General features: G+C 39.3%; 1 protein-coding gene and 1 non-coding gene across 4 annotated transcripts in view; one reads left to right on the top strand and one right to left on the bottom strand.

Annotated features, from left to right (window-relative positions):
• Positions 1 to 4725: 4725 nt before the first annotated feature.
• On the bottom strand, positions 4726 to 4798 carry trnav-cac (transfer RNA valine (anticodon CAC)). Its single transcript has one exon. It is a non-coding gene; the product is annotated as a tRNA-Val (tRNA).
• Positions 4799 to 6548: 1750 nt separating this feature from the next.
• LOC118394413 (KN motif and ankyrin repeat domain-containing protein 1-like) overlaps positions 6549 to 12348 on the top strand; it is a 36825-nt gene continuing 31025 nt past the window's right edge. For 2 of the 3 annotated variants that reach the window (XM_035787594.2, XM_035787593.2), the window contains exon 1: positions 6549 to 6770. The gene's annotated coding sequence lies outside the window, so the exon portion shown is untranslated. Of the gene's footprint in view, positions 6771 to 7377; positions 7503 to 12348 lie in introns of those variants that run through there. The other variant, XM_052463392.1, reaches the window with a different exon arrangement.

The following is a 12348-nucleotide window of genomic DNA, read 5'->3' as shown; positions in this document are numbered from 1 at the left end:
CTGAAATTCTTGTAAATTTAGGAATTATATCAAACTCCCTTGGATAACTCCAGCTCCAACAGCTGATTTAAAACATCAGTGAGGTCATACATCTCTATCGTGTATAGTAAGTTAATTCATGCAATCATCTGCTGAAAAATACAAGTTTACACCGCTAGGATTACATCCTGGGCTGGTTCTACTCCTAAGCAATAAGGCCCGAGGAGGTGTGGTATATGGCCAATATACCACGGCTAAGGACTGTTCATAGCACGACGCAACGCCGAGTGCCTGGATACAGCCCTTAGCTGCGGTATATTGGCCATATATCACAAACACCCGAGGTGCCTTATTGCTGATAGAAACTGGTTACCTATGTAATTACAGCAGTAAAAATACATGTTTTGTCATACCCACGGTATACGATCCCATATACCACGGCTGTCAGCCAATCAGCATTCAGGGCTCCCACCACCCAGTTTATAATAGAAAATAGGATATTGATACAGCAAATACTGCTACTGTACAGTAGTGCTGATGTGATTTTGATCCATACAACCTATATACAACCTACAGGCAACCTATATACAACCTAATAAACAAACTCTGATGCAACATAAGATATGCCCGTGCTCCAGAGGTCCCTCTGTTAAATGTTAACTGATTGGCCCAACATCGAACCCCAGTGTGTGGACACAGCAAACACTGCCCTCACCCCTGCGTTGAACCAGAGGCCCCTGTCTCTGGTCACTCTCTGGATGGGAGCGGCTCTAACCCTCTATGCTGTGTGTGTGTGTGCGCGCATATGTTTGCGTGGGCGTATGTGCTGAAGTTTGGGATAGTTTCATGGGGCACGGCAGAGAAGTAAGTTGGAACTGGTCAACAGGAGTTGACACATTGCCCTGTTGCCCTACATTTTGCTTGATCACTTCAAATGGAAGTACCTGTTAACCTGACAGTGACCATAAAGGCTAGTTTATAGTCTGTGAGAAAAATGCAACTAGCTACGCAAAATGCCTGGTTGACTGCTATGCTAAAGAAAAACTCTAGTCATGGTTGCCAACAGCCTTTTGACTTTTGGTCGTGGAACCATGTGTCTCATGTGATGCAAGAGAAGCTACTCTTGCCTCACATATTCTTTCTGCCGGTAGCTCAATCTGGCTGGAACGCAGTGTAATGTGACGCAACTACACAATGGAGTCATTTTGAGTAGCTAATTGTGCTGTGAGCTTTATCTATGTAGACAATAAATGAGGCTTTAGAATTGTCTCGTGGAGGAAAATCTGATTTGACCAATTGAATTTAAAGCTAATTTGTATCTGAAGATTCAGTTAAAGATTCAGTAAGATAAGGTTTCATCTGGCACACGCTTGACAGTAGATAACTGGTTTCCCTTGAACTGTCTGCGGCCAGGCCTGCTATACGAGTCTACAGTGGCTTTTTATCATCGACTAGTCAAACAGTTTCGCCAGACAGCATATCTACAGTAGACACAGCTTGCTAATCAAACCGAAGCCAGTGTGTGTTTGAGCAATCGATAAGTCACGTTTCAAGCCCAACCAGTGATGAATGTCACGTTTTTGTCCTCGCTGTCAATCACCCCCTATAACCCCGGTTTGCTTCAGCATGTTCCTATCCATGTCATCTGTGTAGCAGCGGCTAGATGTTCTTTACCATTCGGCCATCAGATTTGCCACCAATGCTCCTTATAGGACACATCACTGCACTCTATACTCCTCTGTAAACTGGTAATCTCTGTATTTCTGTTGCAAGACTCACTGGTTGATGCTTATTTATAAAAACCCTCTTAGGCCTCACTCCCCCCTATCTGAGATGTCTACTGCAGCCCTCGTCCTCCACATACAGTACAACACCCGTTCTGCCAGTCAGTCTGTTAAAGGTCCCCAACGCACACACATCCCTGGGTCGCTCGTCTTTTCAGTTCGCTGCAGCTAGTGACTGGAACAGTCAAACTGGGCAGTTGTATCTCAATCTCTTCATTCGAAGATTCTCAATCATGGACATTCTTATTGACAGATGTGGCTGCTTTGTGTGATGTATTATTGTCTTTACCTTCTTGCCCTTTGTGCTGTTGTCTGTGCCCAATAATGTATGTACCCTGTTTTGTGTTGCTACCATGTTGTGCTGCTACCATGCTGTGTTGTCATGTGTTGTTGTCCTAGGTCTCTCTTTATGTAGTGTTGTTCCTCTTGTTGTGATGTGTGTTTTTGTCCTATATTTTTAAGTATTTGTATTAATCCCAGGCCCCCGTCCCACAGGAGGCGTTTTGCCTTTTGGCAAGGCGTTATTATAAATAAGAATTTGTTCTTAACTGACTTGCAGACATTTGATTTAGATTTGTTTCTAATACTTGTTTGATTAAGTCTGTAGTGCCAGATGGGTTTGCATATTTATTTAACTAGGCAAGTAAGTTAAGAACAAATTGTCACTTTACAAATAAAAAATGTGTAAGGAAAGGGAAAGGATACACAGAGACAAGTAAATATGGATCGTATTTGATCCTTGATATATATATACAAAGGGAAAGTCGAATCGTCGCTATAGTAACTGTTTGGATAGTGCAATACATTACTACACAGACAGGTAATCCTTTTGTGGATGTGGATTCTAGTAAGATAAGTTGTGATTGGTCCTTCTTGCTGAAAGAGGCCAGCTCAGTTTGAGGTCTATGAACTCTCGATCAAGTGGAGAGTAGCACAGAGGACTATACTAATACTGCCAATAGGAACCAATAACCACACTGACCTACAGTAGCACAGAGGACTATACTAATACTGCCAATCGGAACCAATAACCACACTGACCTACAGTAGCATAGAGGACTATACTAATACTGCCAATAGGAACCAATAACCACACTGACCTACAGTAGCATAGAGGACTATACTAATACTGCCAATAGGAACCAATAACCACACTGACCTACAGTAGCACAGAGGACTATACTAATACTGCCAATCGGAACCAATAACCACACTGACCTACAGTAGCATAGAGGATTATACTAATACTGCCAATCGGAACCAATAACCACACTGACCTACAGTAGCATAGAGGACTATACTAATACTGCCAATAGGAACCAATAACCACACTGACCTACAGTAGCATAGAGGACTATACTAATACTGCCAATAGGAACCATGAACCACACTGACCTACAGTAGCATAGAGGACTATACTAATACTGCCAATAGGAACCAATAACCACACTGACCTACAGTAGCACAGAGGACTATACTAATACTGCCAATAGGAACCAATAACCACACTGACCTACAGTAGCACAGAGGACTATACTAATACTGCCAATAGGAACCAATAACCACACTGACCTACAGTAGCATAGAGGACTATACTAATACTGCCAATAGGAACCAATAACCACACTGACCTACAGTAGCACAGAGGACTATACTAATACTGCCAATCGGAACCAATAACCACACTGACCTACAGTAGCATAGAGGATTATACTAATACTGCCAATCGGAACCAATAACCACACTGACCTACAGTAGCATAGAGGACTATACTAATACTGCCAATAGGAACCAATAACCACACTGACCTACAGTAGCATAGAGGACTATACTAATACTGCCAATCGGAACCAATAACCACACTGACCTACAGTAGCATAGAGGATTATACTAATACTGCCAATCGGAACCAATAACCACACTGACCTACAGTAGCATAGAGGACTATACTAATACTGCCAATAGGAACCAATAACCACACTGACCTACAGTAGCATAGAGGACTATACTAATACTGCCAATAGGAACCATGAACCACACTGACCTACAGTAGCATAGAGGACTATACTAATACTGCCAATAGGAACCAATAACCACACTGACCTACAGTAGCACAGAGGACTATACTAATACTGCCAATAGGAACCAATAACCACACTGACCTACAGTAGCACAGAGGACTATACTAATACTGCCAATAGGAACCAATAACCACACTGACCTACAGTAGCACAGAGGACTATACTAATACTGCCAATAGGAACCAATAACCACACTGACCTACAGTAGCATAGAGGACTATACTAATACTGCCAATAGGAACCAATAACCACACTGACCTACAGTAGCATAGAGGACTATACTAATACTGCCAATAGGAACCAAGAACAACACTGACCTACAGTAATATAGAGGACTATACTAATACTGCCAATAGGAACCAAGAACAACACTGACCTACAGTAATATAGAGGACTATACTAATAATGCCAATAGGAACCAATAACCACACTGACCTACAGTAGCATAGAGGACTATACTAATACTGCCAATAGGAACCAATAACCACACTGACATACAGTAGCATAGAGGACTATACTAATAATGCCAATAGGAACCAATAACCACACTGACCTACAGTAGCACAGAGTTACATAATGCACATTAAATTAATGTATACTGTAGTCCAGATTTATGATTTACAATAACCCAGCACGGATACCTTCATATAGTCACTGTGGGGACGACGTAGGCTATGCACTTATTGATGAAGCCTGTGACTTATGTGGTAAACTAGCCTAGCCTCTGTTTCATCAGAACCACTTCCTTATCATCATTGCATTGCTGCTGTTTTTTATTTAAGGAAATGTTCAAGCCTGTTCTATTTATGTAGCCTATACGGTAGTCCTATGAATTGGTTAGTTTATTTTCAGTTATCGACTCTGTCAATTTTGTTAAAATGTGTTTCCGCCCGGTCTCGAACCGGGGACCTTTCGCGTGTGAGGCGAACGTGATAAACACTACACTACGGAAACCCTGAAAAGTATTACTTGCAGTCTGCCATCAACAATGGCAAAATCCTACGGATTGTTTATCACTTTCAATAGAGAAATGTTTATGAAGTGAATTCAGTCATACTTAGATTAACATATTTCTTACTTAGATAAACATGTTTTGCTACCTAGATATTTTCAGTTATGCAAATGACGCAACACTACATGCAACAAAATCTCATGGGTTTGGAAAGTTACAACAAAATCTCAAAGTAAAACTTTAACTTAAAGCCTCCGTTATAAAAGAGCCATACATGCTTAAAACACATTATATAGTATTACACCTGCAAGCTGGTACCGTCACCAATATCAAATATGCACGTAATAAAATCACCAATTGGAGCTCTCCTAAACCTAACCTTTATGTGATGATCACCTTTCACCACTAGAGGGCATTCTTTACAAATTAACAATATAAGCATTGGGGAAAGTTGACATGGAACAGATTTTAGATTTTTTTATTTTTTATTGTCACAGCTAAATGTTTTTTTTTATTGTCACAGCTAAATGTATTGTTTTACAGGGTACGGCACCCCAAGATGAAATTAGGGTTAAGTGCTTTGCTCAAGTGTTGACAAAAAATTGACCGTTTTTTATCAATGTTTTACCTTGTCTGTTTGGGTATTTGAACTGGAGGCTTTTTGGTTACTGGCCCAACACTCTAACCGCTAAGCTAACAACCTGCAGGCCAAAATACAGTGCATGTCCCAAAGATGTAGAACAAGGATTTATACAGGTAGAAACAAACATCTTACATAATTTGCAGTCTTAGTACTAATCAAGAGAGAGTGATCTTCAACTAGCCTACATTCACATGTTTTAAATGTATGCCTTTCCTTACCACAGTAAAGTAACGCTAACTCTTCCCTTTATACTGTAGCTGCCCAGACCTGCAGGGGCGGAATGGGACCAAAAATCCGTCTGGGCATTTTTAACACAACGTCCCATTTTTTTCCTTGAGGCTCACCATTATTAGCCACATGATGATCATTTTGCACAAAACTGTAATTTACACTGGTCCACTGGGCTAAAATGGACCAGTCCATCTGGAATTTGCACAAACTGTCCTATGGCCAGTCCATTTCTGCAGACCAGTTATGGCAGCTCAGAGTTTTCTGTTGTGTACACTGCAGTATGTAGTCATTCTTTTGTAATCACGCTTCAGTCCAGTGTTTGTTTTTTTGGCCTGCGGAGTTAAACAACAATCCCTTTCGGAGTCAGATGTCTGGGTGTGTAATGGAAAAGGAGCCTTTCTTTGCTAATTCCTTTTCTATCCGTGTTAGGAACACGGTGAAAGTGAAATGCCGTGGTTAATGCAGAATATTATTTTGACTATGTCAATAAGGTTTTTTGTTAGTTTGAACAAACTTGTTTAAGTACAGTATTTCTGTTTTGAGATTGGTAATTTGTTTTTTTTCAGTTTTCCTCTATTGCTGGGAGGACTATATTGCTCTTGGCCTGGGTAGATGAAGTGCCATTAGGCAAGTTAAAATAGAAGTGTGCTTGTTTGTAGGAGACACACATTACTGACTACCTAGGGGAGTTTATTTTGAAAACTCACATCCAACAGCATGGGTCTCCAGTGAGCTGCTGTCCACTGCTTTGAGTGAGGGACCCCACCTGCAAGCTCCTATTGGTCAATATCTAATAACGTGGGTGTGGCTGTTTAGTGTGGGCCCCCACCCGCAGTCTATTTGGACGGAGGGAGAAAGGCATGCTCTGAAACCCATCCCCACAACAACAGTACAGCCTGTGCTATGAGAGGATTCTAAATTTGCCAAGCAGCTCAGGCATCCCATTCTCCGTGTTGGTACCTCCCTCTAGGAGACAGACTGACAGACAAGCTGGGCTGAGAGAAACGACTGGAGAAGTACTGGAACTCAGACTGGAGTGGACACTCTGACATCAGGTTACGGTAGAACACTCTGAACAAGCCGGGGCAGAGTTGGTAAAGGTAAAGTTGGACACTGTTGTTTCTTCCAGTTCTGTGCTGCTTGCTTGTATATTATAATAATTCACCAGGTGGATAATACTTGTAGGTGCTATATGTTTCAGAATATATGTATGTTGTCCTTAATTGTCTTTAATTAAACATGGGTCATTTTAAACTTAGAATTTAAATAACAAGTAGATAGCAAAGGGGGTATTCGGTTGTCCGAGAATCAGGTATACAGGTTGGACTTGGAGCCCTTACAGTTATTCATCGGACTGTCTGACAGACAGTCGACTTTTAGAGGTCAGATGTCTACCACACCCCTCACTCACTCACACACACACACAAACTCTCTCTCTCTCACACACAAACTCTCTCTCTCACACACACACACACACACACACACACACACACACACACACACACACACACTTAAAATACCATGTTGTTTTTCTTCCTTGCGTGAAAGACCCACTGGCAGCTGTTTCATCCTATTGGCTTTAGCACTATGTCCTGCTGCACACGGAGAGGAGACCCTGTTGCTGTTATTTTAGTTGGTTTATTTGACCATTCTGAACACAATACAACCACACACGTGGATACAGAAGAATGGCATTAAATTCATTGAGGATGACACAAAAAAAAGTTTTAAAACGTATTTCCATTGGGGATATATACACATATCAATCAAAATACATCTCAAATACAATAGGGAGGAAACTGTTAAAAGAAAAAAATGATTACCAAGTGACAGTAAGTTAATTGAAGCAATTATACTTTCTTTTAGGCTGTGCAGTTTTAAAGCATTTTGCCCATAAACCATTTCTTAAGGTATGGATTTGATATGGTTTGGTGTGGATTTGATATGGATGGGATAGATATATGGTTTGGTATGGATGGGATAGATATATGGTTTGGTATGGATGGGATAGATATATGGTTTGGTATGGATGGGATAGATATATGGTTTGGTATGGATGGGATAGATATATGGTTTGATATGGATGGGATAGATATATGGTTTGGTATGGAGGGGATAGATATATGGTTTGATATGGATGGGATAGATATATGGTTTGGTATGGAGGGGATAGATATATGGTTTGATATGGATGGGATAGATATATGGTTTGGTATGGATGGGATAGATATATGGTTTGGTATGGAGGGGATAGATATATGGTTTGGTATGGATGGGATAGATATATGGTTTGGTATGGATGGGATAGATATATGGTTTGGTATGGATGGGATAGATATATGGTTTGATATGGATGGGATAGATATATGGTTTGGTATGGATTTGATATGGATGGGATAGATATATGGTTTGGTATGGAGGGGATAGATATATGGTTTGGTATGGAGGGGATAGATATATGGTTTGGTATGGAGGGGATAGATATATGGTTTGGTATGGATGGGATAGATATATGGTTTGGTATGGAGGGGATAGATATATGGTTTGGTATGGAGGGGATAGATATATGGTTTGGTATGGATGGGATAGATATATGGTTTGGTATGGATGGGATAGATATATGGTTTGGTATGGATGGGATAGATATATGGTTTGGTATGGATAGGATAGATATATGGTTTGGTATGGATGGGATAGATATATGGTTTGGTATGGATGGGATAGATTTCATATGGTTTGGTATGGATGGGATAGATTTCATATGGTTTGGTATGGATGGGATAGATTTCATATGGTTTGTTATGGATGGGATAGATTTCATATGGTTTGGTATGGATAGGATAGATATATGGTTTGGTATGGATGGGATAGATATATGGTTTGGTATGGAGGGGATAGATATATGGTTTGGTATGGATGGGATAGATATATGGTTTGGTATGGAGGGGATAGATATATGGTTTGGTATGGATGGGATAGATATATGGTTTGGTATGGATGGGATAGATATATTGTTTGGTATGGAGGGGATAGATATATGGTTTGGTATGGATGGGATAGATATATGGTTTGTTATGGATGGGATAGATATATGGTTTGGTATGGAGGGGATAGATATATGGTTTGGTATGGAGGGGATAGATATATGGTTTGGTATGGAGGGGATAGATATATGGTTTGGTATGGAGGGGATAGATATATGGTTTGGTATGGAGGGGATAGATATATGGTTTGGTATAGATGGAATAGATTTCATATGGTTTGGTATGGAGGGGATAGATATATGGTTTGGTATAGATGGGATAGATATATGGTTTGGTATGGATGGGATAGATATATGGTTTGGTATGGATGGGATAGATATATGGTTTGGTATGGATGGGATAGATATATGGTTTGGTATGGAGGGGATAGATATATGGTTTGGTATGGATGGGATAGATATATGGTTTGGTATGGATGGGATAGATATATGGTTTGGTATAGATGGGATAGATATATGGTTTGGTATGGATGGGATAGATATATGGTTTGGTATGGATGGGATAGATATATGGTTTGGTATGGAGGGGATAGATATATGGTTTGGTATGGATGGGATAGATATATGGTTTGGTATGGAGGGGATAGATATATGGTTTGGTATAGATGGGATAGATATATGGTTTGGTATGGATGGGATAGATATATGGTTTGGTATGGATGGGATAGATATATGGTTTGGTATGGAGGGGATAGATATATGGTTTGGTATGGAGGGGATAGATATATGGTTTGGTATGGAGGGGATAGATATATGGTTTGGTATGGAGGGGATAGATATATGGTTTGGTATGGATGGGATAGATATATGGTTTGGTATAGATGGGATAGATTTCATATGGTTTGGTATGGATGGGATAGATATATGGTTTGGTATGGAGGGGATAGATATATGGTTTGGTATGGAGGGGATAGATATATGGTTTGGTATGGAGGGGATAGATATATGGTTTGGTATGGAGGGGATAGATATATGGTTTGGTATGGATGGGATAGATATATGGTTTGGTATGGAGGGGATAGATATATGGTTTGGTATAGATGGGATAGATTTCATATGGTTTGGTATGGATGGGATAGATATATGGTTTGGTATGGATGGGATAGATTTCATATGGTTTGTTATGGATGGGATAGATTTCATATGGTTTGTTATGGATGGGATAGATTTCATATGGTTTGGTATGGATGGGATAGATTTCATATGGTTTGGTATGGATGGGATAGATTTCATATGGTTTGGTATGGATGGGATAGATTTCAAATGGTTTGGTATGGATGGGATAGATTTCATATGGTTTGGTATGGATGGGATAGATTTCATATGGTTTGGTATGGATGGGATAGATTTCATATGGTTTGGTATGGATGGGATAGATTTCATATGGTTTGGTATGGATGGGATAGATTTCATATGGTTTGGTATGGATGGGATAGATATATGGTTTGGTATGGATGGGATAGATTTCATATGGTTTGTTATGGATGGGATAGATATATGGTTTGGTATAGATCGGATAGATTTCATATGGTTTGTTATGGATGGGATAGATATATGGTTTGGTATGGATGGGATAGATATATGGTTTGGTATGGATGGGATAGATTTCATATGGTTTGTTATGGATGGGATAGATATATGGTTTGGTATGGATGGGATAGATTTCATATGGTTTGGTATGGATGGGATAGATTTCATATGGTTTGATATGGATGGGATAGATTTCATATGGTTTGGTATGGATGGGATAGATTTCATATGGTTTGATATGGATGGGATAGATTTCATATGGTTTGGTATGGATGGGATAGATTTCATATGGTTTGATATGGATGGGATAGATTTCATATGGTTTGGTATGGATGGGATAGATTTCATATGGTTTGATATGGATGGGATAGATTTCATATGGTTTGGTATGGATGGGATAGATTTCATATGGTTTGATATGGATGGGATAGATTTCATATGGTTTGGTATGGATGGGATAGATATATGGTTTGGGATAGATTTCATATGGTTTGGTATGGATGGGATAGATTTCATATGGTTTGATATGGATGGGATAGATTTCATATGGTTTGGTATGGATGGGATAGATATATGGTTTGGTATAGATGGGATAGATATATGGTTTGGTATGGATGGGATAGATATATGGTTTGGTATGGATGGGATAGATTTCATATGGTTTGGTATGGATGGGATAGATATATGGTTTGGTATAGATGGGATAGATATATGGTTTGGTATGGATGGGATAGATATATGGTTTGGTATGGAGGGGATAGATATATGGTTTGGTATGGATGGGATAGATATATGGTTTGGTATAGATGGGATAGATTTCATATGGTTTGGTATGGATGGGATAGATTTCATATGGTTTGTTATGGATGGGATAGATTTCATATGGTTTGGTATGGATGGGATAGATTTCATATGGTTTGGTATGGATGGGATAGATTTCATATGGTTTGGTATGGATGGGATAGATTTCATATGGTTTGGTATGGATGGGATAGATTTCATATGGTTTGGTATGGATGGGATAGATTTCATATGGTTTGGTATGGATGGGATAGATTTCATATGGTTTGGTATGGATGGGATAGATTTCATATGGTTTGGTATGGATGGGATAGATTTCATATGGTTTGTTATGGATGGGATAGATTTCATATGGTTTGGTATGGATGGGATAGATTTCATATGGTTTGGTATGGATGGGATAGATATATGGTTTGGTATGGATGGGATAGATTTCATATGGTTTGTTATGGATGGGATAGATTTCATATGGTTTGGTATGGATGGGATAGATTTCATATGGTTTGGTATGGATGGGATAGATTTCATATGGTTTGGTATGGATGGGATAGATTTCATATGGTTTGTTATGGATGGGATAGATTTCATATGGTTTGGTATGGATGGGATAGATTTCATATGGTTTGGTATGGATGGGATAGATATATGGTTTGGTATGGATGGGATAGATTTCATATGGTTTGTTATGGATGGGATAGATTTCATATGGTTTGGTATGGATGGGATAGATTTCATATGGTTTGGTATGGATGGGATAGATTTCATATGGTTTGGTATGGATGGGATAGATTTCATATGGTTTGTTATGGATGGGATAGATTTCATATGGTTTGGTATGGATGGGATAGATTTCATATGGTTTGGTATGGATGGGATAGATATATGGTTTGGTATGGATGGGATAGATTTCATATGGTTTGTTATGGATGGGATAGATTTCATATGGTTTGGTATGGATGGGATAGATTTCATATGGTTTGGTATGGATGGGATAGATATATGGTTTGGTATGGATGGGATAGATTTCATATGGTTTGTTATGGATGGGATAGATTTCATATGGTTTGTTATGGATGGGATAGATTTCATATGGTTTGTTATGGATGGGATAGATTTCATATGGTTTGGTATGGATGGGATAGATATATGGTTTGGTATGGATGGGATAGATTTCATATGGTTTGGTATGGATGGGATAGATTTCATATGGTTTGGTATAGATGGGATAGATATATGGTTTGGTATAGATGGAATAGATTTCATATGGTTTGGTATAGATGGGATAGATATATGGTTTGGTATAG

This window comes from Oncorhynchus keta, chromosome 15 (genome assembly GCF_023373465.1).
Source record: "Oncorhynchus keta strain PuntledgeMale-10-30-2019 chromosome 15, Oket_V2, whole genome shotgun sequence".
Taxonomy (NCBI): domain Eukaryota; kingdom Metazoa; phylum Chordata; class Actinopteri; order Salmoniformes; family Salmonidae; genus Oncorhynchus; species Oncorhynchus keta.
Note: the sequence above shows the minus strand (reverse complement) of the source record. Positions and strands in the feature narration are given on the sequence as shown.